We start from the raw sequence: 27,053 nt of genomic DNA on the forward strand, positions 1-27,053 counted from the left end.
GCCTCGCCTCGCCTCGCCTCGCCTCTCCTCCCTTCGCGGGCAGCAGCGGCGGCGGCGCGGGCGCGGGCGCGAGGGCGGGCGGGGCGCGGGGCGCGGCGGGCGGCGGCCGCCTCCTCAGGAGCAGCGGGCGCGGGGCACCGGCACAGACGCCCTGGCGCTTCCGTCGCTGCCGCAGCCGCAGCCGCAGCCGCTGCCGCTGCTGCCGCCGCCGCCGCCGGGAAGCACTCGGGCTCCTCGGCCCCCGGCTGCGGCTCTTGTTGCCATGATGATGATGTCACGGACGCAGCCGCCGAGGGGCGGGGCGCGGCGTGAGGGGAGGGGAAGGGACGGGAGGGGAGGGGGAAGGGAGGGAGCGGAGGGGGCGGGGCGGCGCCCTAGCGGGACCCCGTGCAAGCGGGCGAGCGGGCGAGACAAAGCCGGGCAAGGAAAGGCTGCTTTCGCCCTTTAACCCCGGGAGCGGGGAGGGGGACGCCGGGCAAGGCCGCCACACGCCGATGTCCCGGATGGGCTCTGAGGGATCGTGGGGGCTATGGGGAAGGGGGACGGGCCGCCTCACAGACAGCCCCGTCTGTCACACCCCGCTGAGGAGCTCGGCCTTTCCCGCCAGGTAAGACAAGCGAGCAGGAGGAGGAAAAAAGGCGGCGGCGAGGCGCGGGTCTCGTGCCGCTGCGGCCTCGCGGGAGGCGGGAGAGCGGGTGCGGAAGCGGCCCGCCCCCTCCTCAGCTAAGCCCTGCTCAGCTCAGGTAGCGCGGCGGAAGCGTCGCTCGCGGCCGAGGGGGCGGGGCTCTAGACGGGCTTCGGCCAATCCGAGGGCGCTGCTGTTTTTCAGAGGCGGGGCTGGCGGAGGGCGCCGGCCAATCCAAAGGCCGCTTTGGCGCTTTTTTTTTTTTTTTTTTTTTTTTTTGTCCAGAGGCGTGGCTAGCGGCGCGTTTCAGCCTATAAAAGGGTCCCTTTACCGCTATTTTTTTCAGAGGCGGGACTAGCGGCGGGCTTCGGCCTATAAAAGGGCCGCTTTGCTGCAGCTTGAGAAACGTGCCGCGCGCCTCCCCTCGCCGCGCCCCCTCCCTTCACCTTCCGCCGAGCTACTGCGGTATCTGCTCCCTCCCGGCCGCTTAATGAGATTTATTCCCGCACCCCTCGCCCCCCCAATCCGCGCTGCTTTGCCAAGGCTTGGCAGATTTTTGTGCACAGGGATTTCCCACCGCGGTATTTATCTTCCCGCCCTTTCCTTTCCCTCTCTTTTTAGCACGGCCTGCCTATGGCCCTCCCCGGGTTCTTGCCCGGGCAGAGGATGGACGTGCCCTGACCTGCCCGCTGTGGGTGACGGCCCCTCTCCTCCCTCTCCCCTCTCTTCCCCGCAACAACATTAAAGACATGTCGGGAAATTGAGGCTTAAAGAAGAAAGCCCAAGAGCGCCACAGTTTGCCTTGTGGATGCCCATCAGGATTAGTCTTTAGAGGCTGATTTTTATTTTATTTTTCTCCCCGATTTTACATAAAAGCCAAGGGAAGGGCCTTTGCAGAAAACTATGCCAAGGGGGAGGGAGTCGAGGTGAGATTATGAAACACAAAAATGGAGGGGCGGCTAGCAGGTAGTGGCCATTATGTTGGAAACAGATGCGGGTTTTTGGGAGGGTTTTTGGGGGTCTGATTTGGCTTCTAATATTGGGCCCGACCTGGAACAATAACTTGGTGTATTCCGACTTCAATTTCCTCCTTTAATCCAACGGAAGACTGAATTAAAAATGGGTAAAGGTTTCTTCCTGGGGATGGATTTAATCATGATGGATCAGAAACAGATTGCAAGTGAGAAATCTGCTGAATTATGACTTGACACTCGTTTTCAGTCTGCCCAGAGTAGAGTGTTGTTTTTTTTTCCTTTTGCACTTACAGATGTGCTGGTACGTTTTCATGTTTAGTTGCTTGTCATGTAATTGAAGTGAAATAAATCCTCGTGTGGACCCGTTGTGATTCTTCAAGTAGAATCAGAGGGACAGATCCTTGGCAAGAAGTGGTCTGTAAATTCCGTAGTATCCAAGAATTTGTGCCCCCAAGGGATTTAATACCCAAGGGATTATTATCACAGTAAATTAGCTTGCAGTTTTCCATCTTACAGCATGATTATAAACATAGGTGATATATTATAATACACAATAAATTTATCCAATAACATTCATAAGCAAAACCTCTAGAATTGTCTTAAAGGACCAGAGTGATATAGAAATAGTGCTATCTTGGTATCTGCATCTCCGGTAAAATATATATTTTGATTTTTTTAAACCACACCCTTGCAGTGCTAGGGGCTAATGAGGATGAAAGCCAGCAACTAAAACAATTTACACCTGCCCTTTGAGCAAGGTCCCCTGCCCTATTTGTACAAAACTAAAGATGCACAATATCAATGATACTTCCACTAGAATGCTTTATTTAATTTCAGTACTTTGACCTTTATAGGACTGGGTCTGGCAATCGTTGTTGTTTGTAGCCCTGTCCACCATGGCTCTTAAATAATATAAAATTGAGATTCTTGGGGCCGGAGCGGTAGCACAAGTGGTAGGGCATTTGTCTTGCACGCGGCTGACCTATGACCGACTATAGTTCGATCCCCCAGCTTCCCATATGTTCCCCCAAGCCAGGAGTAGCCACTGAGTGTAACCAGGTGTGACCCAAAAAGTCAAAAAAAAAAAAAAGAGAGAATCCTTATAGCATATTATAATCAAGTACATCCATCATTTTTTAATTATACTATTCTGGAATACTAAAAAAGATCAAAGTGTGGGAGCCTGAGAGATAGATAATACAGTGCATAAAGCATTTACACCTTCAGAACAATATATGGTCCCCTGAGTACCTCCAGGTAGGCCCTACCTTCCCCCCTCCAAATAAAAGGATTGAATTCACAGCCATTTTTACATATGATTTCTTTCATCTACCCATCGAATCAAAGTTTAAGAAAAGGCAATTATAGCCACACTCCAAATCCCCCTAGAACTCCCAAGGAAAAAATGTTCACTCGGGCCGGTGTGGTGGCACAAGAGGTAAGGTGCCTGCCTTGCCAGCGCTAGCCTAGGGCGGACCATGGTCCCTGGCATCCCATATGGTCCCTAAAGCCTGGAGCAACTTCTGAGCGCATAGCCAGGAGTAACCCCTGAGTGTCACCAGGTGTGGCTCAAAAAAACAAAACAAAACAAAAAAATTCACTCTAAGAAAAACAAAAAACATGAAAATAGAATGTTGTGTCCAGTCCAGAGAGAGAATGTGTGGTTCAGGCCCTGCCCCTTGCCTGACACAGACTGGGATCCCCAGCTAGTATATTGTCGTGTCCCCTTCACCCCCATACTCCAGTACCACCAGGAAGTACAAGAGTAAACTCTAATTCCTGAGAGTCATTCCGAAAACTGAAGACTGCCCGTCCTCCACCCCAAAGAATATTGTGTCCATTGAGTTTAAAGCTGATGCCCAGGAGTTTGAGAGACAGCTTCAAGATGTGAGTACAAACTGAGAGTCCAGTTCTGTCCTCAACATAGTTTGAGCAACTCCCAGAGCAGATAGCAAGTCATTCTAAGCCCAATTAAATGAAGGAGATGCTCACATTGAAATGTAAATTCTACTAATTAATCACAACTGTGCTTATTAATACTCCTTTTTCCTAAAACAGCTTTGGAATTTTGAATCAAAATAAACTTAAAATTTCTAACGAAATGAGTTTGGACAGTTCAAATGATTTTTGTTTTTGTTTTTGGGTCACACCCGGCAGTGTTCAAGGGTTACTGCTGGCTCTCTGCTGGGATGCCGGGATTCGAACCACCATCCTTCTGCATGAAAGGCAAACACCCTACCTCCATGCTATCTCTCCGGCCCTAGTTCAAATGATTTTTTAAACTTAGTTTTCTCATCTGTGGAATGGATAGTGATTCATTTTTTGGTTTTAATTTGAAGCAGAATTTTAATTTTTTAGGAATACAATGTATATGCTTAATTCATACTTAATATATATTTAATTCATATGTATATATATATATATTTCACTGTGCCCACCACCAATGTTCCAGGGTCATATTTCATTGACTGACTACCTTTACTTAGATTACTTCCCATCACCGCTGGTCATATATTTTGCAGTTCGTTGTGATTTGTTGGTTAGTTTCACTTGGTTATTGCCCACACATGTGAGAAACCAAATCACCTGGTTATTTTTTATTTTCTGACTTAATTTTACTTAATTTTACTCTAGTTCACCTTGAGTTCTGTCAGTATTGTCATGAAAGGCAGTATTTTTTGTTTGTTTTTGTAACACACCTAAGTGGTGCTCAGGAGTGACCCATGAATCTGAGGGGACTAAATGTGGTGCCCAGGAATCAAAACAAAGTCGCTTGCAAGACAGGTGCTTTAATCTCTGACTCATCATCTTTTTTGTTTTGTTTTTGTTTTAGGGCCACACCCAGTGATGCTCAGGGGTTACTTCTGGCTAATGCGCTCAGAAGTCACTCCTGGCTTGGGGGACCATATGGGACGCTGGGGAATTGAACCACGGTTCGTCCTAGGCTAGCACCAGCAAGGCAGATGATGCCATACCATTCCATACCACTGCTCCGGCCCCCCCATCATATTTTTTAATAGATGAGTAGTATTTCATCTTTGTCCAGTCATGCATAAATGGGCTTTAGGTTGTATCTGTACCTATCTGAAATGTTAGAATAATGCTACTTTGTAACAATGCATATGTCTTTTTAAATTAGTGATTTTGTATTCTTGATTTTTGTATTTTGGGTCATTTTCTGCTTTGTTCACATCTTTCTTACTCCTGGCAGTCCTGGGCCCATATGGGGTGTCAAGGATTAAACCCAGATCAGCTGTGTGCTGCAGCAGAGACCTTTGCTTTTCTGAGCTGAGACATTTTGCTAATGAGTTTTTTCTTTCTTCATTATGTTCTTGTCTTCTTTATCACAAATGAATTGTTTAGGTATTTTTTATTTCTGAGCTTTCTGTTTCTTGTCCATGTTTTGTTTGGGGGTGCAGCTGGTGTAATTTTGCTCCAGTTCAATAATGTTTTTTTTATTACTGCTTTATACTATTATATGGAATCAGGGTAGTTATGATGAAAACATAGTTATGATAAAAATACTTCATACAGACTAACTTCATGCTAGCTAACACCAAAGAGCAGGAGCTGCCAATGTGCAACTGAGTCTAGGTGATATGATGTAATCATGGAATGTAATCAGGCCGTCCTTGAGATGGCCATAGCCTCATTGGATAACCTGGGAACCTATTCTAAATGTGCTCATATCCTTGAGATGGTCAAAACCCTGTTTTGCAAGAGAACATGCTTGGGAAATTTTATTTCCGTACACCAGCTTCTTGCAAATGCCCCATTCCCCGATCAGATATATGCTATAAAACAGAGCTCTTGCCTTTGGAGCCCAGTCTAATAAATATAGACTAATTTAAGTATGATAGCCATTTAAGAGTGTTTATTGGCAATGGTACTATGGTTAAAGTGATTGCTTTACATGTGGCCAACTCCAGTTTTATTCACTGAGTACCACTGAATGTAAGCCCTGAGCACCACTGGTTGTGGCTCAATATTCTTTCCTCTATCACCCCACAACCCCTGCAATGTTTATTACTTCAGTTAATTAACTTGTAATATATTCTCATTCTTTTGTATATTTAACAATGCCTAATGGTTTTCAAGTTTCCACCTGCTTTGTTAAATTTAGACCCAAAATAACAAAATTTTATTCTTCTTTCTTATAACGTATTTGTTTATACAAATGCAGCAGACTCTTGTTGGTTTTGGTTTGGAAATACACCTGTTACACTCAGTCAAGGCTTCCTTCTGGCTCTGCACTATGGGATTACTGTTGGAGGAACTTATGTCCAAATGAGTTGCCAGGAATCAAAGGAGGGTTAGCCCCGGGTCAACCACTTGCAAGAGAAGAATCTTTTTCACTGTGTTCCCTTTCCAGATTCACAACAGATTTTTATATATTGGTTTTATAGACTCATCTATAATTTCTAATCTATGCTCAGGCTTTGCTTTTGCTTTTTGGTTTTGGGGCCATGCCTGGCAGTGCTCAGGACTTGTTCCTGGCTCTGTGCTCAGGGATTACTCTTGGTAGAGTAATCCAGAGATCCAGGATTTCAACCTGGGTCAACTGTGGACAAGGATATCACCTATGCTTTAGATTATCTCTCTGGCCTATATTTGACTTTCTTATTTGTTTATAATTATCTTTATCTAAACACCGTGATTACAAATATGATTATAGATGTATGATTACAGTCATGTAAAGAACACCCCCTTCACCAGTGCAACATTCCCACCACCAATTTCCCAGATCTCCCTTCCCCCCACACCTGTACTCGAGACAGGCTTTCTACTTCCCTCATTCATTCACGTTGTTATGATAGTTTTCAGTGTAGTCATCTCTCCAACTGCACTCATCATTCTATCAGGGGTCCTCAAACTTTTTAAACAGGGGGCCAGTTCACTGTCCTTCAGATTGTTGGCGGGCCAGATTATAGTAAAAACAAAAATTATGAACAAATTTCTATGCACATTGCATATATCTTATTTAGAAGTGAAGAAACAAAATAGGAATAAATACAATATGTGGCTCGCGGGCCGTAGTTTGAAGACCCCTGCTTTATATGATGAGCTTCATGTCATGAGCTGCACTTACCAGCAGCCCTCATCTCTCTTGTCTCTGAGACAGAGTTAAAAATGTCTTTCATTTTTCTTAAAACACATAGATGAGTGAAACCATTCTGTGTCTTTCTCTCTCCCTCTGACTTACTTCACTCAGCATAATAGATTCCATGTACATCCATGTATAGGAAAATTTCATGACTTCATCTCTCCTGACGGCTGCATAGTATTCCATTGTGTATATGTACCACAGTTGAAGGGCATCTTGGTTGTTTCCAGAGTCTGGCTATTGTAAATAGTGCTGCAATGAATATAGGTGTAAGGAAGGGATTTTTGTATTGTATTTTTGTGTTCCTCGGGTATATTCCTAGGAGTGGTATAGCTGGATCGTATAGTAGCTCAATTTCCAGTTTGTGAAGGAATCTCCATATCGCTTTCCATAAAGGTTGTACTAGATGGCATTCCCACCAGCAGTGAAAAAGAGTTCCTTTCTCTCCACATCCCCGCCAGCAATGCTTGTTTTCCGGTGTTGTGATGTGTGCCGATCTCAGTGGCGTGAGGTGGTACCTCATAATAGTTTTGATTTGCATCTCCCTGACGATTAGTGATGTTGAGCATCTTTTTCATGTGCCTTTTGGCCATTTGCCTTTCTTCTTTTTCAAAATGTCTGTTCATTTCTTCTCCCCATTTTTTGATGGGGTTAGTTGTTTTTTTCTTGTATAGTTCTGTCAGTAAATTGTAAATTTTGGATATTAGTCCTTTATCTGATGAGTATTGGGTGAATAATTTCTCCCACTCAGTGGGTGGCCTTTGTATTCTGGGCACTGTCTCCTTTGAGATGCAGAAGCTTCTCAGCTTAATATAGTCTCATCTGTTTATCTCTGCTTCCACTTGTTTGGAAAGTGCTGTCTCCTTAAAGATGCCTTTAGTCTCAATGTCCTAGAGTGTTTCACCTACATGTTGTTCTATATACCTTATAGTTTCAGATCTGAAATCAAGGTCTTTAATTCATTTGGATTTTACCTTTGTACATGGTGTTAGCTGGGGGTCTGAGTTCGCTTTTTTGCAAGTGGCTAACCAGTTGTGCCAGCACCACTTGTTGAATAGGGTTTCCTTGCTCCGTTTAGGATTTCTTGCTCCTTTATCAAAAACTATATATGGTTATATGTCTGAGGAAACTTCTCTGAGTACTCAAGCCTACTCCACTGCTCTGAGGGTCTGTCTTTATTCCAATACCATGTTGTTTTTATGACTATTGCTTTGTAATACAGCTTAAAATTGGGAAAAGTAATGCTTCCCATATTCCTTTTTTCAAGGAGTGCTTTAGCTATTCGAGGTTGTTTATTGTTCCAAACAAATTTCAGAAGTGTTTGATCCAATTCTTTAAAGAATGTCATGGGTATCTTTAGAGGAATCGCATTAAATCTGTACAATGCTTTTGGAAGTATTGCCATTTTAGTGATGTTGATCCTGCCAATCCATGAGCAGGGTATGTGTTTCCATTTCCGCGTGTCCTGTCTTATTTCTTGGAGCAGTGTTTTATAGTTTTCTTTGTATAGATCCTTCACATCTTTAGTCAGGTTGACTCCAAGATATTTGAGTTTGTGTGGCACTAATGTGAATGGGATTATTCTCTTAATGTCCATTTCTTCCCTATCATTATTAGTGTATAAAAGGGCCATTGATTTTTGTGTGTTAATTTTATAGCCTGCCACTTTGCTATATGAATCTATTATTTCTAGACGCTTTTTGGTAAGAGTCTTTAGGGTTTTCTAAGTAGAGTATCATGTCATCTTCAAACAGTGAGAGCTTCACTTCTTCCTTTTCTTTTTTTTTTTTTTTTTTGGTTTTTGGGCCACACCCTGTGACGCTCAGGGGTTACTCCTGGCTATGCACTCAGAAGTTGCTCCTGGCTTCTTGGGGGACCATATGGGACGCCGGGGGATCGAACCGCGGTCCGTCCTAGGCTAGCGCAGACAAGGCAGGCACCTTACCTCCAGCGCCACCGCCCGGCCCCACTTCTTCCTTTTCTATCTGGATTCCCTTGATATCTTTTTCTTGCCTAATCGCTATAGCAAGTACTTCCAGTACTATGTTGAATAGGAGTGGTGAGAGATGACAGCCTTGTCTTGTACCAGAATTTAGAGGGAAGGCTTTTAGTTTATCTCCATTGAGGATAATATTTGCCACTGGCTTGTGGTAGATGGCTTTAACTATATTGAGAAAGGTTCCTTTTATTCCTATCTTGCTGAGAGTTTTCATCAAGAATGGGTGTTGAATCTTATCAAATGCTTTTTCTGCGTCTATTGATATGACCACGTGATTTTTATTTTTCTTGTTGTTTATGTTGTGTATTATGTTGATAGATTTATGGATGTTAAACCAGCCTTGCATTCCTGGGATGAACCTACTTGATCAAAGTGAATGATCTTCTTGATGAGGCACTGGATCCTGTTCGCCAGGATTTTGTTGAAGATCTTTGCATCTGCATTCATCAGCGATATTGGTCTGTAATTTTCTTTTTTGGCAGCATCTCTATCTGGTTTTGGTATTAAGGTGATGTTGGCTTCCTAAAAGCTATTTGGAAGTGTTCCTGTTTTTTTGATTTCATAAAAGAGCCTGGCCAGGATTGGTAGTAGTTCCTCTTGAAAGGTTTGAAAGAATTCATTTGGGAATCCATCAGGGCCTGGGCTTTTGTTTTTGGGCAAATTTTTTATTACAGTTTTAATTTCCTCAATAGTGATGGGGTGTTTAGATATGCTACATCTTCTTTATTCAACCGTGGAAGGTTATATGAGTTCAAAAATGTATCCATTTCTTCCAGGTTCTCATATTTAGTGGCGTAGAGTTTCTCAAAGTATTCTCTGAATACCCTTTGAATCTCTGCAGTATCGGTAGTTTTCTCCCCCTTTTCATTTCTAATACGTGTTATCAAGTTTCTCTCTTTTGCTTTGTGAGTTTTGCCAATGGTCTATTAATCTTGTTTATTTTTTCAAGGAACCAACTTCTGCTTTCGTTGAGCTTTCGGATTTTTTTTTTTTTTTTTTGGTTTCCATTTCATTGATTTCTGCTCTCAGCTTTGTTATTTCCTTCTGCCTCCCTATTTTTAGTTTCTTTTGTTGATCATTTTCTAATTATATAAGCTGCATCATTAAGCTATTCATGTATGCTCCTTCTTCCTTCCTGATGTGTGCTTGCAAAGCTATAAATTTTCCTCTCAGTACTGCTTTTGCTGTATCCCATAGGTTCTGGTAGTTTGTGTTTTCATTATCATTTGTCTCCAGGAAATTTTTTATTTCTTCTTTGATTTCATCTCGGACCCACTGGTTGTTCAGTAGTAGACTGTTTAATTTCCAGGTGTTAAATTTTTTCTTCTGTGTCCCTTTGTAGTTCACATCGAACTTCAGAGCCTTGTGGTCAGCAAAGGTAGCCTGCAAAATTTCTATCTTCTTGGTTTTATGGAGGTATGTTTTATGTACCAGCATGTGGTCTATCCTGGAGAATGACCCATGTATGTTGGAAAAGAATGTGTATCCAGGTTTCTGAGGATGGAGTATCCTATATATATATATATATCTACTAGGCCTCTTTCTTCCATTTCTCTTTTCAGGTCTAGTATATTTTTGTTGGGTTTCCATTTGGTTGACCTATCAAGTGTTGACAAGCCTGTGTTGAGGTCTCCCACAATTATTGTGTTATTATTGATATCCTTTTTCAGATTTGTCAACAATTGTATTAAATACTTTTCTGGTCCCTCATTGGATGCGTATGTTTAGGAGAGTGATTTCTTCCTGCTGTACATATCCCTTGATTAGTACATAATATCCATCTTTGTCCCTTACAACTTTCCTGAGTATAAAGTTTGTGTCATCTGATATTTAGTATGGCCACCCCCGCTTTTTTAATAGTATTGTTTGCTTGAATGATTTTCCTCCAGTCTTTGATTTTGAGTCTATGTTTATTCTAACTATTCAGGTGTGTTTTTTATAGTCAGCAGAAGGTTGACTTCAGTTTTTTGATCCATTTCGCCACTCTGTGCCTCTTAATGGGTGCATTTAGTCCATTGACACTGAGAGAAATAATTGTCATGGGATTTATTGCCATCTTTGTGTAGAAGTTTGGTGTGTTTTTTGTTCTGTCTTGTCTTTAGAATAGATCTTTCAGTTTTTCTTTTAAGGCTGGTTTTGAGTCTGTAAAGTTTTTGAGCTGTTGTTTATCTGTGAAGCCATGTATGCTTCTTCAAACCTGAAAGTGAGTTTTGCTGAGTGCAGTATTCTTGGCAAAGCATTTATTTCATTGAGTTTTGTCATTATATCCCACCACTGCCTTCTGGCCTTGAGTTTTTCTGGTGACAGGTCTGCTGTAAATTTCAAGGTGCTCCCTGGAATGTAATTTCCCTTTTCGATCTTGCTGCTTGCAGTATTCTATCTCTATCTGTGGGATTCATCATTGTGACTAGTATGTGTCTTGGGGTGTTTCTCCTGGGGTCTTTTTTAGCTGGTACTCTTCGGGCATGCAGGATTTGGTCATATGTTTTCTTTAGGTCTGGTAGTTTCTCTGTGATGATGTTCTTGACTGTTGATTCTTCCTGGAGATTTTCTTCTTGGGTCTCTGGGACTCCAATGATTCTAAAGTTGTTTCTGTTGAGCTTATCAAAGACTTCTATTTTCATCTGCTCATATTCTTTGAGTAATTTTTGCATTGTCTGATCATTTGATTTAAGGCTTTTTTCCAATCTCTTCTGATGTGTAAAGTTGTTATGCATCTCATCTTCCAGCGCACTAATTCTATCCTCAGCTGCTTTTAAACTGTTGGAAAGCTCATCCATTATGTTCTTCAGTTCGTCTACTGAGTTTTTCAGACCTATTATTTGACCTGATATTTCAGTTTGGAGTTTTCTGATTTATATCTTCATATTCTCTTGATTTTTATTAGTGTTCTGATCTATACTTACTTTGAGTTCTGTGAGCATCCTCCATATTTCTTCTCTAAACTCCATTTCTGAAAGACTCCTTAATGGTTGGCCATTGTTGGGTCATCAGAGTTTCCATCTTCATTCTCTATGGCTAAAGTTGGTCTGCGTAGTTTCCCGCTTATGCTGTGGGTTTTTCTACATGTTGTGGTGGTATTCATTGGCTAGGTGAAGTGTGCGGCTGCAAAGCGAAGCACTCCTCTGCTTCAACCCCTTATAGGTGGGCATAAGGGGGCCAGCAGAGTCAGCTTTATCAGCAACTCCGGCCCGAAAACACTCACTTCAGCCGAGGCAAGCTGTCAGGCGATGAATGCTAGAGAAGATCAAAGTTCCCAGGTTGAAGCAAGCCGGGGGAAGCCCCAAAATGTCTGCCGAGCTTTAGGGGCCCAGGAAAGTCTTTCTTATCCACAACTCAGGCCCGGAAAGACACACCTCAGCCGAGGCACGCCCTCAGGGAATTAATGCCAGAGAAGATCAAAGTTCCCAGGTTGAAGCAAGCTGGGGGAAAGCCCCAAAATGTCTGCCGAGCCTAAGGGGCCCAGCAGTCAGCTTTATCGGCAACTCTGGCCCAGAAAGACTCACCTCAGCGGAGGCAAGCCGTCAGGGGATGAATGCCAGAGAAGATCATAGTTCCCAGGTTGAAGCAAGCCGGGGGAAGCCCCAAAATGTCTGCCGAGCTTAAGGGACCCAGCAGAGTCTCTATATTTGACTTTCTAACTACTATCTTTCTCGCATTAAAATTCTTACTCATCTTTTAAGTTTTAGCTATTGCCACTTCCTTGTCTTCTCACACAGATATGGGTCTTTATAGGCTTTCACTATTTATTTGTAGATGTTCAGTAGCTCTTACATTAATTACTGCTGTTGGGCCTGGAGAGATAGCACAACAGCGTTTGCCTTGCAAGCAGCCGATCCAGGACCTAAGGTGGTTGATTTGAATCCTGGTGTCCCTTATGGTTCCCCGTGCCTGCCAGGAGCTATTTCTGAGCAGACAGCCAGGAGTAACTCCTGAGCACTGCCGGGTGTGCCCCCCCCAAAAAAAAAAGAAAAAAAAGAAACATTAATTACTGCTGTTTATTAGTTTGTGTGTAATTTTCATTGACTGTATCTCCTTGAAGGAAGGGGCCATGTCTTCCTATCTTTATATACTAGTTCTAAGAATAGAATCTAGAAAATTTGTCTTCAGCAGTTATTGAATTCAACAATATCTATTTATAACTCTTTTTACTGTCTTCCCATCACACCTTCATTTTATACAACAGGAAGCTGAGACCACCAAAAAATAAGTTACTTTGTGAGAACTTCTAAGCCTTCTAACTCCAGCTGTATTACTTTTCTCTACTGTGAAGGATCTTCTAAGTAGTTTCTATATAATAGTCATGTCTGCTTTAGAAAAGCAAACAAAAGCAGTTAAATAATTATATAGTGAAATTATTATACCCTTTGCTTTTCCTTAGGTCAGAGATAAATGGGAAGAGACTTATTTATTAGCCATTTCCCACTGTTAATTAACAATAGAATATTTCAAATTTGTCATTAAAACTATTCCACTGATGTGCTGGATAGTTATTACAGAAGTAAAATTTTTGGTTTGCATGCTCCTAACACCAGCCAAGTTCTTAGAACTACTTATGGTCCCTTAAGCATCAGCAGGGGTGATCCTTCAGCACAGGGCCAGAAGCCCAGAGTGCCACTGAGTGTGAACCCAAAACATAATACAAATATACACACACACGCACTTGCATACCCGCACACACATATATTCACATGCATATTATATAACACATACATATTAAACTGGAGTTGGCTGTACCCACTATACTGTCTCTTCGGCCCTTGTGTGTTTTTATTTTTTTCTTGAGCACTTATCTCTGATTGTAATCATTTATATATTATCTAACTAATTTATAATTCCCCCCTTAAACTGGACTAGTAGTTACTTTCTGGATTAACAGTGGTTGTAATGCTATTATAACACAGGCCTTTTAATTTGGATCTCATTTATGGCATTACTAAAGTGAGATAAAATTTGAGGCTGAATATAGTCAGAATTTTTATATGCAAGGCATTCTTGGTGCTAAGAATGTATAAGAATCATAAGCGTGATTTCATCCTTTATGGCACTTGCAGACTAACACAGGATTTGACAAACTTCTTATAAAGGTACAAGGTTTTACAAACTACATAATCTCTCCCACAGCTACTGAACTTCGGCACTGAATGCAAAAGCAGTTGTCAATAATAAATGAAAATATGGTAGGGTTCAGGGGCCGGGTAGGTGGCGCTGGAGGTAAGGTGTCTGCCTTGCAAGCGCTAGCCAAGGAAGGACCGCGGTTCGATCCCCCGGCGCCCCATATGGTCCCCCCAAGCCAGGGGCGATTTCTGAGCGCATAGCCAGGAGTAACCCCTGAGCGTCAAACGGGTGTGGCCCAAAAACCAAAAAAAAAAAAAAAAGAAAAAAAAAAAAGAAAATATGGTAGGGTTCAAATAAAATTCTCTCATTTACACTTCATGGCCTACCCCCAGCACTGTCTGATGTAGCACTTGGGACCTTTGGGAACCTCCAAGCCTAACTTGAGGCCCTCAAACTCAAAGCTGAGTGCTTAACTATAGAGCCTATACAACGAAATTAAGGATTATTGGAAATGTAGATCCCAGATCTTCTGGGATCTTGAGACCTCTCTAAAAAAAGAGTTTGGGAGCTGAATTTGACCAATATTGGGTTAGTCACTGTTGTCCCTGTGTTAGCTGTACAAGAAAGCCATTAAATAGATTATTTGAAGTGAATAAGTGATAAGTGAAGGATAAAGACTCTTTTGGTTTCACCATTCCTTTTCCATTGCTACTGTGATGGTTAGGTGGCACACATGCTTGATGATGCTAATACATTAAGTATAATGTATACTTGGTGCTTTCTGGGGTTCATACCCATTAGTTGAAATGCTTCCTGGGATTCTCATTTAGTAGTATTCATTGCTGATTGTAGTGCTTGATGGGTATCATGTTGGTGTTTACACTTGTTCATTTTCTGGCCACAGTTCTGACAGCTGTCCACTCTAGTTCTACTCTTTGCATACTTCTGGGTATACACTGGATATCTCACATTCTTTTGCATACCTGGGGGGGATTAGAGACAACAAAATCATAGTGACTGCTCAGTGCATGTGGATGGCACCTGGAATTCAATTCATAATCTCACACTGGCAATACAGGTGCTTTTTCCACTAAGTCATCCCTGGGGGACCCTATAAGGAGGACTCTTGGGGGGATTTGGGAGAGCATAACAAATAGTACTCAGACCTTAGTTTTGGCTCTGCACTTGGGATCTCATCTGACAGGCCACAGGGGACCACCTTATGTGGTACTGGGAATTAAGCATGGGTTGACTGCATCCTTTATCTGCTGTATTAGTTCTTTGGATTCATACCATAAAGACTTTTGAGACACATGACTTTAAGATATAAGGAAGAAGAGTTGTTATCTGGATAAAGTAGAACAAACAGGCTTGGCAGAGAACTAAGTAAGAAGAGCAGGAATAGATAGACATTCAGGAGCCAGAGAGATAGTATCTGCAGCCAATATGGATTTAATCTCCAGTATTCCAAATGGTCACAGGTAGCTGACCATGCCCTGGCTCACCCAAAAATTATTATTGGCTGGAGAAAGAGTTCAAAGAACTGAGTACGTGTATTGCATGCAGAAGTCCTAAGTTCACTTTTCAGCACCGTGTGATTCCCGGCAGTAATACTACAGAGTAAGACCCAAAACCAAAAGTAAAATTCTTTTTTTGTTTGTTTGTTTTTTGAGTCACACCCAGCAGCGATCAAGGGTTACTCCTGGCTCTACGCTCAGAAATTGCTCCTGGCAGGCATGGGGGACCATATGGGATGCCGGGATTCAAACCACCAACCTTCTGCATGCAAGGCGAATGCCTTATCTCCATGGTATCTCTCTGACCCTCAAAAATAAAATTCTTAAGTTTGTTGGTAGGTAAAGACAGAAAAATGAACTTATGTGAGAAGAGAATATAGAATATAAAAAGGCAGGGCCCTAGCAGTGGTGCAAGCAGTAGGGCATTTGCCTTGCACATGCTAACCTAGGACGGACCATAGTTCAATCCCCCGGTGTCTTGTATGATCCCCCAAACCAGGATTGATTTCTGAACACATAGCCAGGAGTAACCCCTGAGCATCAACAGGTGTGGCCCAAAGACAATAAATAAATAAATAAATAAATAAATAAATAAATAAATAAATAAATAAATAAAAGCACCCAGAATACTGAAGTATTGTTAGAACCTATTAGAGAAAGATAAGCCCTTATGGAAGTTTGAGAAAGAATGGTCACTGAGGTATAATAGCAGAATATTCTGGAATTACATTATTTTTCCTATTTGATGTGTGGGGTATGTATGTTGGGTAATAATTGTGGGAACAGGGGCTAGAGACAGAGCACAGCAGTAGGGCATTTTCCTTGCACACAGCCGATCCAGGACATATGGTGGTTCGAAACCTGGCATCTATATGGTCCCCCTTGCCTGCCAGGAGCAATTTCTGAGCGCAAAGACGTGTCATAACCCCTGAACGCTACCAGTTATGACACAAAAACAAACCAAAAAATGTGAGAACCTTGGAGAATTGATATATTTTCTGAAGAATAAGTTTTATATTCTATTAAAAAAAAGTTGAGGGTTGAAAAGGACCAGGAGAAATAGTACAGAATAAAGGAAGTGAAGGAATAACAGATATCAAACATTTCTGGTAGATAATAAGTACTTAGTATTTTTTGTTGGAGTTTTTTTTTTTTTTTTTTTTTTTTTTTTTTTTTTTTTAGGTCACACCCAGCAGCGCTCAGGGGTTGCTCCTGACTCTACTCTCAGAAATCGCTCCTGGCAGGCTCCAGGGACCATATGGGATGCCGAGATTTGAACCATCCTTCTACTTGCAAGCAAAAGCTTTACCTCCATGCTATCTCTCTGGCCCTTGTTTTGTTTTTTTTTTTTGTTTTTTTTTTTCTTTTTTTTAGTACTTAGTTTTTTTGGGTTTTTTTTGGGGTCACACCCAGCAGCACTCAGGGGTCACTCCTGGTTCTACACTCAGAAATAGCCCCTGGCAGGTATGGGGGACCATATGGGATGCCGGGATTCGAACCACTGTCCTTCTGCATGCAAGGCAAACGCCTTACCTCCATGCTATCTCTACGGCCCTCTTACAATAACTTTTTTTTTTTAAGGCTAGTCAAATGAAGCAGTGGAAGTGGAGAAGGAACAAAGAAATATGTAACTGGCTGTGATCAATTAATTGTAAACACCACTGCACTTGGACCAGCCCCTCTTACAATAACTTAATGAATGACCTAATTGCAAAATACAACAATTTTCACTAATCTTCTTGTTGCTGAATCTTTTTTCTTCTTTTTTCCTTATTTAATAATTTAGCTCCCACTTACCTAAAAAGAAATATATTATGATCAACTGTGTTAACTATATGTATGATACATGGTCTTTAAAAAATAATATTATGTTTATTATATTACAATATATAATAAAATGATAATAAATAACTAATTTTTGTTACAACTATAGGGTGCTAACTCGAGTGCTAGCTCTAAATACTTTTTAGCTCTAAATACTTAATGTATAAACAGTGTTTATAAATAATAAGCATAATATAAACAAACATGTATACATTAAACATGATTGAGTCATTACAATGTTAAACTTTAGAATAGCTTCTATGAAATACAGATTACTTACTAAAAGTTCATTAAAACTTTTTAAATATGGTAGGGAAAATATAGCTAATATACGTTCAATTTTTATGAAGAGTATAAAACAAAGTATAACAAACACTTCCACGAAGTGTTCCAAAGAAGTGTTCTAAAGAAGGATCTTTAATCTGGGAGCTAGTGGATGTAAGGTATGAGGTACATTACGAATAAGAGCTGGAATGGTGGGTCATGGACCAAAAAAGATTGAGAAAACTGATAGATGTTAATTAGATTTTTCTGGTTTTGTTTTTGGGCCTCACCCGTTAATACTCAGAGGTTTCTCCTGGCTCTGAGTTCAGAAATCAATCCTGGCTCAGGGGACCACCTGGGACGCTGGGGATTCACCAGGTCTGTCCTGGGTCAGCCTCATTTGACTCATTTGAGGCAAATGCCCTACCGCTGTGCTGTCACTCCGACCCCTTAATTAAGTTTTTTTTTTTTTTTTTTTTTTTTTGGTTTTTTGGGCCACACCCGGCGGTGCTCAGGGGTTACTCCTGGCTGTCTGCTCAGAAATAGCTCCTGGCAGGAACGGGGGACCATATGGGACACTGGGATTCGAACCAACCACCTTTGGTCCTGGATCGGCTGCTTGCAAGGAAAATGCCGCTGTGCTATCTCTCCGGGCCCATATTTTAAAGACAGTAGGAAAATGATATTTGAAAAAGTAAAACCAGACCAACAAGATCGTAAGTTGGAACTTTATTTAGATTAGTTAACAATATACATAGAATACAATGGCAGAAAGTCTAGAAAATTGGTTGGGACAAGATTGTGAAAAGTTTTGAATTCTGAGGAATTTAGAGTTGACATGCATTAATTGAGGAGTTTTAGAGCAGGAGATACTAATTGACTTGATTAACATTAGCTTACACAGGGGTCTCAAACTCGCGGCTCTCCGTACAACATTTTGTGGCCCTGCACTAGAGGAATCTTTTTTTGTTTTGTTTTAGTTGTTTGGGTCACACCCACAACGTTCAAGGCTTCCTACTGACTTTGCACTCAAGGATCACCCCGACTTTGCCCTCCTGCGGCCCCCAGGTAAATTGAGTTTGAGACTCCTGGAGCCTTACAAGAAGCATTTGGTAGTGACAAGATAGGCAGTCAGAGATGGAGATCAGGAAATCAGTTAAGAGAGTAATCCAATAATCTAAAACAGGGATTCCCGGAGATGAAGACTTTACTCATTTTATTTAATGCCTGTTAAGTGTAAAGTGTCAGTGTTATGACGGTGTTTTCAGTCTAGTGAGACATTGACCTTTTAAAAGCTTCTAAACTTTAGAAAAAATCTAAAGGGTCTCTAGGCCATATTTCGGAACCATTCCTTACCCTTGTCTGGTTCCCAATTAACAAGACAAGGTCTTTGTTTTAAATTGTTCCTTGTTTTAAAGTGGTATATGTTTTCTACCTTCTAAAATTAATGTTTAATTTTATAATTCTGCTTAGAAATATCTTAACCATTTTTACATAAATAAAAGCTTTATATATTGCATAAAACAAGAACACTGCACCAGACAAGGCAAGAAGAAAATGACATGAGTTTTAGAGATAACTGAAGATGATATGGTGAATCTATTAGATGTCTTGTTAGGACAGAAAACCCATCTGAAAGGTTGTACTACCTGCTTAGTTGCAGGACCTTCATTAAAACAGTATGAAAAGTAGAGGAAGAATACTTTCTGTGCTGGAGAGAAAGTACAGCAGGTAGGGCACTTGCCTTGCATTAGACTGACCCGGTTTCGGTCCCCTATAGGGATTACTTGTGGTTCCCTAAGCATCACCAGGAGGGATCCCTGAGCACAGTTAAGAGCCTTTAACTCTGCCAATTATGACTCCTCCCCCTCACTCCACCCTACAAAGAGCTGCTTCTACCTTTATATTACTAACCCTGGTATTCTTGATAAAGGGTAGAGGTCTCTTGTTTGGCATTGAATCTTTAGCAAAGGAACTTAAGAATACAAGAAACATTTCTTCAGACTTATAGGCAGTATATGTTTTAGTATCAAGTATTTTCTTTTTCTAGTTCCTTTTCAATATAGAGCACTTTCCCAAGGTGGTCAATACTGCCCCCTAAAGGTCACTAGAACCCTATTGAAAGGCAGTAGTAGTAACCTCAGGTGCAAGAGATGGGAGCTTAAGCAGGATTCTTTGCATTTTTGTTCTCCTAAAGAAAGTAGAATTCCAATGGGGTAGGAGAATACTTGTAACTTTTTTCCTTATGTAAAGGGAGCAGTAGGCCAGGGAGTTGAAGAGCCTCTGATTTAAAGCACGAGGTTCACTAGCCTCATATTGATTCTTATTTTTGTTGGTCCTGAGAGCTCATATTTAAACAAACAGAAAACACCTGTATTGTGGTATTTGAGACATCTGTGAATAATCAGGTGGAGACTGCTAGACGGTTGTAAATATAAAACTAGAATTAGTACTCTAAGTGATATATTTGAAATGCTATTGGAAAAAATAATGATTATTTTGAAATTATATTTTTAGATGTTTTAAGATTGCTTTATTTAATCACTATAGTTTACAAGGTTGTTTGTAATACAGTTGTTTCTTTTCATAGTTACAAAGGTTGTTCATGATTGAGTCTCAGTCATACCATTACAATACCCTTTCTCAGTGTACATATCCTGCCACCAGTTTCCACAGTTCCTCTCTCCCTTCCTCCTGTTCTATCCCCTTTCTGTCTCTGTGGTAAACATAGTCTCTCACTATCTCTCTTTTTTCTTTTAGATACTGTGGTTTGCAATATTGTTACTGAAGAGGTATCATGTATGCCGCTTTATCTCTGTTCAGCATCCAATTCTTGTCCAGAGTGATCATTTCCAACTACCATTGCCATAGTGGCCCGTTCTCTGCTGTAACTGCACTCCCCTGCTATTTGTGGCAAGATCCATACCATGGATTGGCCCTCCTGGCCTTTGTTTCTAATGTTTCTAAATATTATTACCATATTTCTATATCCCACATTGAGCGTGATTATTCTCCCCCAATTTTGAAATGTAAACTCTTAGCTATTACCCAGACTTACTGAATATGAAACTCATAGAATGGGTTAATGTGTTAAATGTTAGTAGCCCTCTGGGTTATTTTACTGCACTCTAAGTTTGAAAACCAACTTAGAACTTGGTGATTATTGAGCGTAGAAATGAAGGAATGATCAGGTTCTAATAATTTAGGAACAATGAATACAAAGGAAAAATAATAATCTTTGGCATAGTAGTTAATATTGCATTAGGAATCAAATTTCACAACACTGGATAATACAGCAAGTGAGGTGGCCTTGTGCATGGCCAACCTGCGTTCAAACATTGGCGCCCTATATAGTTCCCCATACCCTGTCAGAAGTGATCCCTCAGTACAGAGCCAGGAATAAGCCTGAACAGTGTAAGATATGGCCCAACACAAAAGAAATCCAATTTTACATTACAGAATTGGAGCTAAATTAAGTAAAAGCTCTTCAGGTATCTTGTTTCTTTTCCTATGATCTTGTTCAAATAATTTAAATTCCCTAAACCTTAGTTCTTCATCTGTAAAAATAGTTATAATGGTTGACTTCAAAGTGTCATTGTGAGCATTAATTGAAATAAGTCATGTAAAATTACTCTGGTAAAAATAAACCTTTAGATATTTATCATATTTTATTATTTTAAGTAACACTGACATGTGTCTGTAACCAATACATAGGAATGCTTTAAGGATATTATTTTTAAAGACAACTTGGAAGTATACATTGTGTATTTTCTCCTTTAACCAACAAATATTGTTTGTTAAATTCATACACGGGTACTTGATAAAGTTGGAGCTCATAACTTTTACCATTTAAGGTTGTTTTCTTTACTGTGGTTACAAGGAAATAATTATCATGCTCAAGTCATATCTATCTCATTTCCCCCTAGGTGATCATGCTTTGGGATTGTCATAGTTTAAGTTATTCCTCTGGGCTCTGCCACCCAGCAAATTAAGAGGACAAGATTCTTCCCAGGGGCTTATGATCTGGGAATATGAGCAGCTTGTTTTCATGAGATCTGCACCCTGACCTGGCCTACCATTAGGAGCTGCTGTGTTTATGGTTCTATTGTTTTTAGTTGTTTCTTGCACTTTTCACCATTAACTGTATATTAAGATTTTTGAAAAGTTAATGCTTATAGGGATAATTATGCTTGTACAAGAAACATTAAAACTATTTTAAAGTGATTGTTATGTCTTAATTTTCCTCTTTTTATAATAAAAGTTTTAATTGATATTGTTGAAAATAAAATGAACACCAAGGAAATTTTTTTTCATGTTTCAAAATAATGTTTTTTCTGTTTGGAACCTTCTAAGGAATCACCACAGGCTCACTATACAGTCAACTTAAATGCATTCTTTATCTTTAAAAGGAAGCAGGATAGAAACATTGAGTTAATCCCATGTGTTCACAGTTTTGTCTGGTGTAATCATATACTACACAAACACATTACTGTGGAGTCGGAGGGTAAGGGGACATTTGAAACATGACTTGCCCTTGCAGAGACCTTTTTTGTTAAAAAATAGTTCACTGAAAGACCACACAGTAGAAGATAACAGAAACTATCTCCATTCCTTACTCCACCTTATACATTATAGTTTTACTTTCTTCTCTAAGGACATCTGTTATAATGATTATTCTGTAAAACTCAAAGGTACATAGCAGAAGGCATATCATATTTCATTTATTATTTTGTCTACCATAATTATTGCTGTTTTATGTCATTGCTATTATAGTTTTTAAAATATGTTATTTATTAAAATGTTACAGAAAATTTAGTTCACAGATAACTAAAATAAAGTTTTAATTCTAGAAGCTACATATTAGAGAAATATGCTTTAAAAAGTCTTAAAATATTAATTACAATGGATTTTTAAAATGTAATGACTAGGGTAGTTTGAAAGAGTCTTTATATAACCATAGAAATATGAAATTTCAGGCATTTTGGAAAAAAGTTTGTTTCAGATGTTTTAAGATTTTAATAGCTAGTTTACTCTCTGTGATATAGGTTACAATTCAGAATTTGAATTTTTTATTTCTTATGATGAATTCTAACAGTGTCTCCAGTATTTTCTTCAGGTTGGTCCTTGGGGATTTTTGAGTTTTATTTGAAGATATTTTTATCCTGAGCTGCAATTTTTTAATTAATTTGGAATTTTTAAAACATTTTATTTTTATTATGAGAAATTATATTATGAAATATTCCAGGCATAATAAAAAATATGGTAACCTTGCCCAAGTTATATTTGAGGTTTAAATAAGATAGTAGTGCAGGTACTACATTTGTTAATGCAGCAGATGTTTGACAACTCAAGAAATGCTTATGGCTTAATGCACAATAGGAAGAATTTGTATAAATTTTTTTCTATTTCTCAACCTGTGACAGATTGTATTTCAAATGTCTATTGGTGATTAGCCAATTCTTGGAGATGTGTTTCTCATAGAAACCATCTTAAATGACTATTAACTTTTCAGACCTGCTCTCAGTAATTTGACTCACAGTTGAGGAAAACCCACACCATTTTTATATTGCTTCAGTTAGAAAATTTCTTTGACTAGAAAAGGGAGATTTGGGGCCAGAGCGCTAGTACAGTGGGCAGGGTTCTTATCTTGCACACAGCCAACTCAGGTTCAATCCTTGGCATCACATATAGTCCCTGAAGCCAGAGGAATACTGATTACTGGGAACAAAGTCAGGGAAAAAAACCTGATTGTTTATAGCTGTGTCCCCAAAACAAAAAAGAAATGGAAATTCTGTGATCATCATTCATCTTACCTTTTATTAAGTTATGGGAAGGTTGTAGGATAAGGGGTCAAGCTCTCCTCTCCCATTATACAGATTCATGTTATGAGGAATCCTTATCTCGGAATTAAAAGAAAGCAGGAAAGCAGAGGGAGACAGTTCATTTCTCTACATATGTATCTGAAATTACCATTTTATCTATTAGTGAAGCTTCATTAATAATCATTAATTACAAGCAAATTAAATTTATACTTTTTTGAATGTAGGTTTTTGATACAATGGGAAATTATTTTCTCTAAAATATGCCTTGCCTGTACTGGGGCTAGGAAGAGAGTACAATGGATAGGGTAATTGCAGCAAATCTAGGTCCAGTACCCAGGACCCCAAATATTGCCCTGTCTGTGCACCACTGGATGTGGCCCTAAAATGAAACAAACAAAAAGCCTAAACCAAAAATAGATTTCTGGCTAAAGGATGGAGTAAAAAATGAAAAACATAGGGTACTACACAGCCGATAAGCTGAAAACGTGTTATTTATATAACTTTTATAATCAATAAGTAATATTAATCTTTTTAAAAGTATTAATCTTTTAAGTACCTGGGAATAGCAAATGAAAACAGAAAGATGAACTATGTTTTTATTATGTAAACCTATACTCTCATTCTTCCAATTGACTTTAAATTCCTACTTATTAAAAAAATCTTATAAACAGGAACTTGGAGCTTATGCAACTTAAATTTTCTCTTTTTTACACTTATTCAATATGCATATATTTAGTTGGTAAATAGAAGGGCCATGGGGTCGGATAGATAGTAGCGATAGAGCATTTGCCTTGCACGCAGCCAACCCAGGACGGATGGTGGTTTGAATCCCAACATCCCATGTGGTCTTTCGTTCCTGCCAGCAGTGATTCTGAATGCATAGCATAGCCAGGAGTAACCGCTGAGCATCACCTGAGTATGGCCCAAAACCAAAAAAAGAAAAGGAAGGGACAGAGATGCAGCTCAGTGGTAGAGCATATGCTCTATATGTATGCATTACATACAAATTATCTCTTGAGTTTGAACCTGGCACTCAAAAAAAAAATCTCCCCAAAACAGGTAATTGAGGGTATAGTGGGAGAGCTTTATGGATAGAGTAAAAGTGTGAGATAGCTGAAAATAAGATCAATTTAGCAATAAGTGTTATGGGGCCAAAGAGAGTACAGTGGACAAGGGTACTTGCCTTGCACATAGTTCAGTCACTAGAACACGTATATCCCCAAACCCCACCAGGTGTGATCCCTGAGCATCAAGCTAGAATTAAGTTCTGAGGAACACCAGGTGACCCCCAAATCTCAGTATTACAATATGCTCTGACTCTTTACCCCCAGAATAATTGAAACGAGTAAGCTTTTCATTCTAGTATTAAAAGTTGCTTCCACAAGTAGTCATTCAAGAGCCTTTGTGTTTGAATACTAGAGTGATGTTTTTCTACCTTACCAGCTAATAGAGCTCCAGTCTTACATCCTCTCCAAAGGGGTACTTGTGTCTTACTTGATAGCAAGTTCCCAAAGCTAGCTAAACTCCTTCCAGATGGAGTAATGCAGTTCCTTTATGTACAAAGAAAATAAGGCACACTTGGAGTCCACTGAAGTTCTCACATCATAATGTATCATGGCTTCACATTCACCTATATTCCAATTAGATAAGGGGCCTAATGGGTTAAGTATCACATCACTGAGGTAGTATATATATTAATTTGCACAGTAACTCAGAGTGATGAAAGAAGTATTGTCTTCATTTACAAGCCAGAAATTTCTCAAGTAGTGGTGAAACTGGACTCAAAAACCACTGAGGGTAATGAGCCTACAAATTCTTACTCAAACCTACCGACAAAACTAGGTAAGAAAAGCAGCCAAAAAACCTCTACAAGCAGCCTTTACATTTACTACAAGTTCAAAAATTCTGACACTATTTCTTGTAGGCAGCTTTCTATATGTAGAACAGCAGCTTTCAGAGTTGGCCACCCAATTCCAGAACAGTCTTCAGCCCCCGAAATCAAGGGTGAACACCCGCAGCATTCATAATATTAAAAAATTCAGGTATTTCTAATCCAGAGGAGGAAACAAGTGTGATATTCAGAAATTTCCAGGAGAAATCATGCAAATTTAAACATTTCTCCCTACCTTCCTGTGATGCTGAGAAATGTCAGGGGGACAAGATTCTCTGCCAGCTATTGTAACTCAGGGAAGAACCTGCACGAAGACGGTAGCTCAAAGATAAAGGTGAATCCTGTCTTAGAAATTAGGCTCAGAAATCCCAGAAATAGCATCTAGCAGTTCTCAAGTTATTTTCCTTGGAGCTGCAGCCTCACCTGAGAAATTGGCAAAAAATATAAATTATCAGACCCCATTCCAGATCTAGTAAATTATAAGACCAAAGATCTGTAGTTTAACCAATGCTCCATGTAATTCTGATATACATTAGCATTTGAACCAGCTGACCAAGGAACATGAAGGATGATCCCAAGATTTCCATATTGACCTTAACTACAAGAGCTGTGTGTGGCTAAATTCTGTACCTCCCTTAACTAACCAACGGGTTAAGTTTTTATAACCAGATTACTCTCTAGATGCTCTTTTTCTTTTTTTTTTTTTGTTTGTTTTTGGTTTTTTTGTTTTGTTTTTCGGGCCACACCTATTTGATGCTCAGGGGTTACTCCTGGCTAAGCACTCAGAAATTGCCCCTGGCATGGGGGGACCATATGGAACGCCGGGGGATCGAACCGCGGTCCTGATCCTTGGCTAGCACTTGCAAGACAGACACCTTACCTCTAGCGCCACCTCGCCGGACCCCTCTAGATGCTCTTTTTCTATCCTTGAAACCTAGGAAAAATTTTGGCAGATAATAGATGAACAGTAGTGAAAAAATTAATATTTATAATGGGTTAAAATATCTATTAATAGGGGATTAAAAAATAAAGTTTAGAGGTCAGAGCAGCATATAAACTGCTTGCCTTAAATGTGACCCATCAGACTCAATCCCTCGCGTCTCATATAAGTTCCCCAGACCTAGCCAGGATATGGGACTCACTGAGTACAGAATCAGGAATAAATCCTGAACACTGCTACAATTGCCCCAAACCCAAACGTCACACCACACACACCACAAACACACACACACACACACACACAAAAATGAGCTGGTGAGCAGACAATAGTCCCAACACTAACAATTCGATATATCCTTATTGCATATTCTATAAATGGTGAAAGTTATCCATTATTTGTTAATTTAATTAATAAATGAAAATGCATCTAATATACATTCAAATTCTGAAATACTCTAGCCATTAAAAAAATGTTTTCCATTTCTCTTTTGGGGAAGGGTGGTGAGGGGTGTTTGGCCCACACCCAGAAGTGCTCAGAGACTGTTCCTGACTCTGTTCAGGAAAGAACCCTCGGATTCCTGCTCAGGGACCAGATAAAAGTTCTGGAATTTTGAACTGGGGTTCCGTAGATGCAAGTCAATGCTTTATCTCTTATACAATCTTTTTAGCCCCTAAAAAATGTTTCTAATAATAATCCAACCTTTTGTATTTTCCAAAAAATCCTGGAAGTCAGAGTTGTATGACAACTATTATTAATAATTGCCCAAAACTGGAAACAGTTCAGTTGTCCTTTACCTAGTGAATAAGCCAAAATAAAACCATGAAACAATACTACTCAGCAATTACAAAGAAACAAGCTATATGTGCAATAACATGAATCATCATAGAGTATTTATGCTGAGTGAGAGAAAACCAGACCCATAAGCAAATGTATTATTCCATTTATCTGGCAATACAGAAAAGCAAAACCTATAAAAATAGAAAAGAAACATGAGTTATGGGAGAAGATAAGTGATCCTAACTACAAACAGACATA

At 39.9% G+C, this 27,053-nt stretch overlaps 1 long non-coding RNA gene across 1 annotated transcript; it reads left to right on the forward strand.

Moving 5' to 3' along the window:
* The first annotated feature begins 538 nt into the window (after positions 1 to 538).
* On the forward strand, positions 539 to 21,589 carry LOC126005920 (uncharacterized). The gene is made up of 2 exons (XR_007494826.1): positions 539 to 607; positions 21,292 to 21,589. It is a non-coding gene; the product is annotated as an uncharacterized LOC126005920 (long non-coding RNA).
* Positions 21,590 to 27,053: the final 5,464 nt, after the last annotated feature.

This window comes from Suncus etruscus, chromosome 4, assembly GCF_024139225.1.
Source record: "Suncus etruscus isolate mSunEtr1 chromosome 4, mSunEtr1.pri.cur, whole genome shotgun sequence".
Taxonomy (NCBI): domain Eukaryota; kingdom Metazoa; phylum Chordata; class Mammalia; order Eulipotyphla; family Soricidae; genus Suncus; species Suncus etruscus.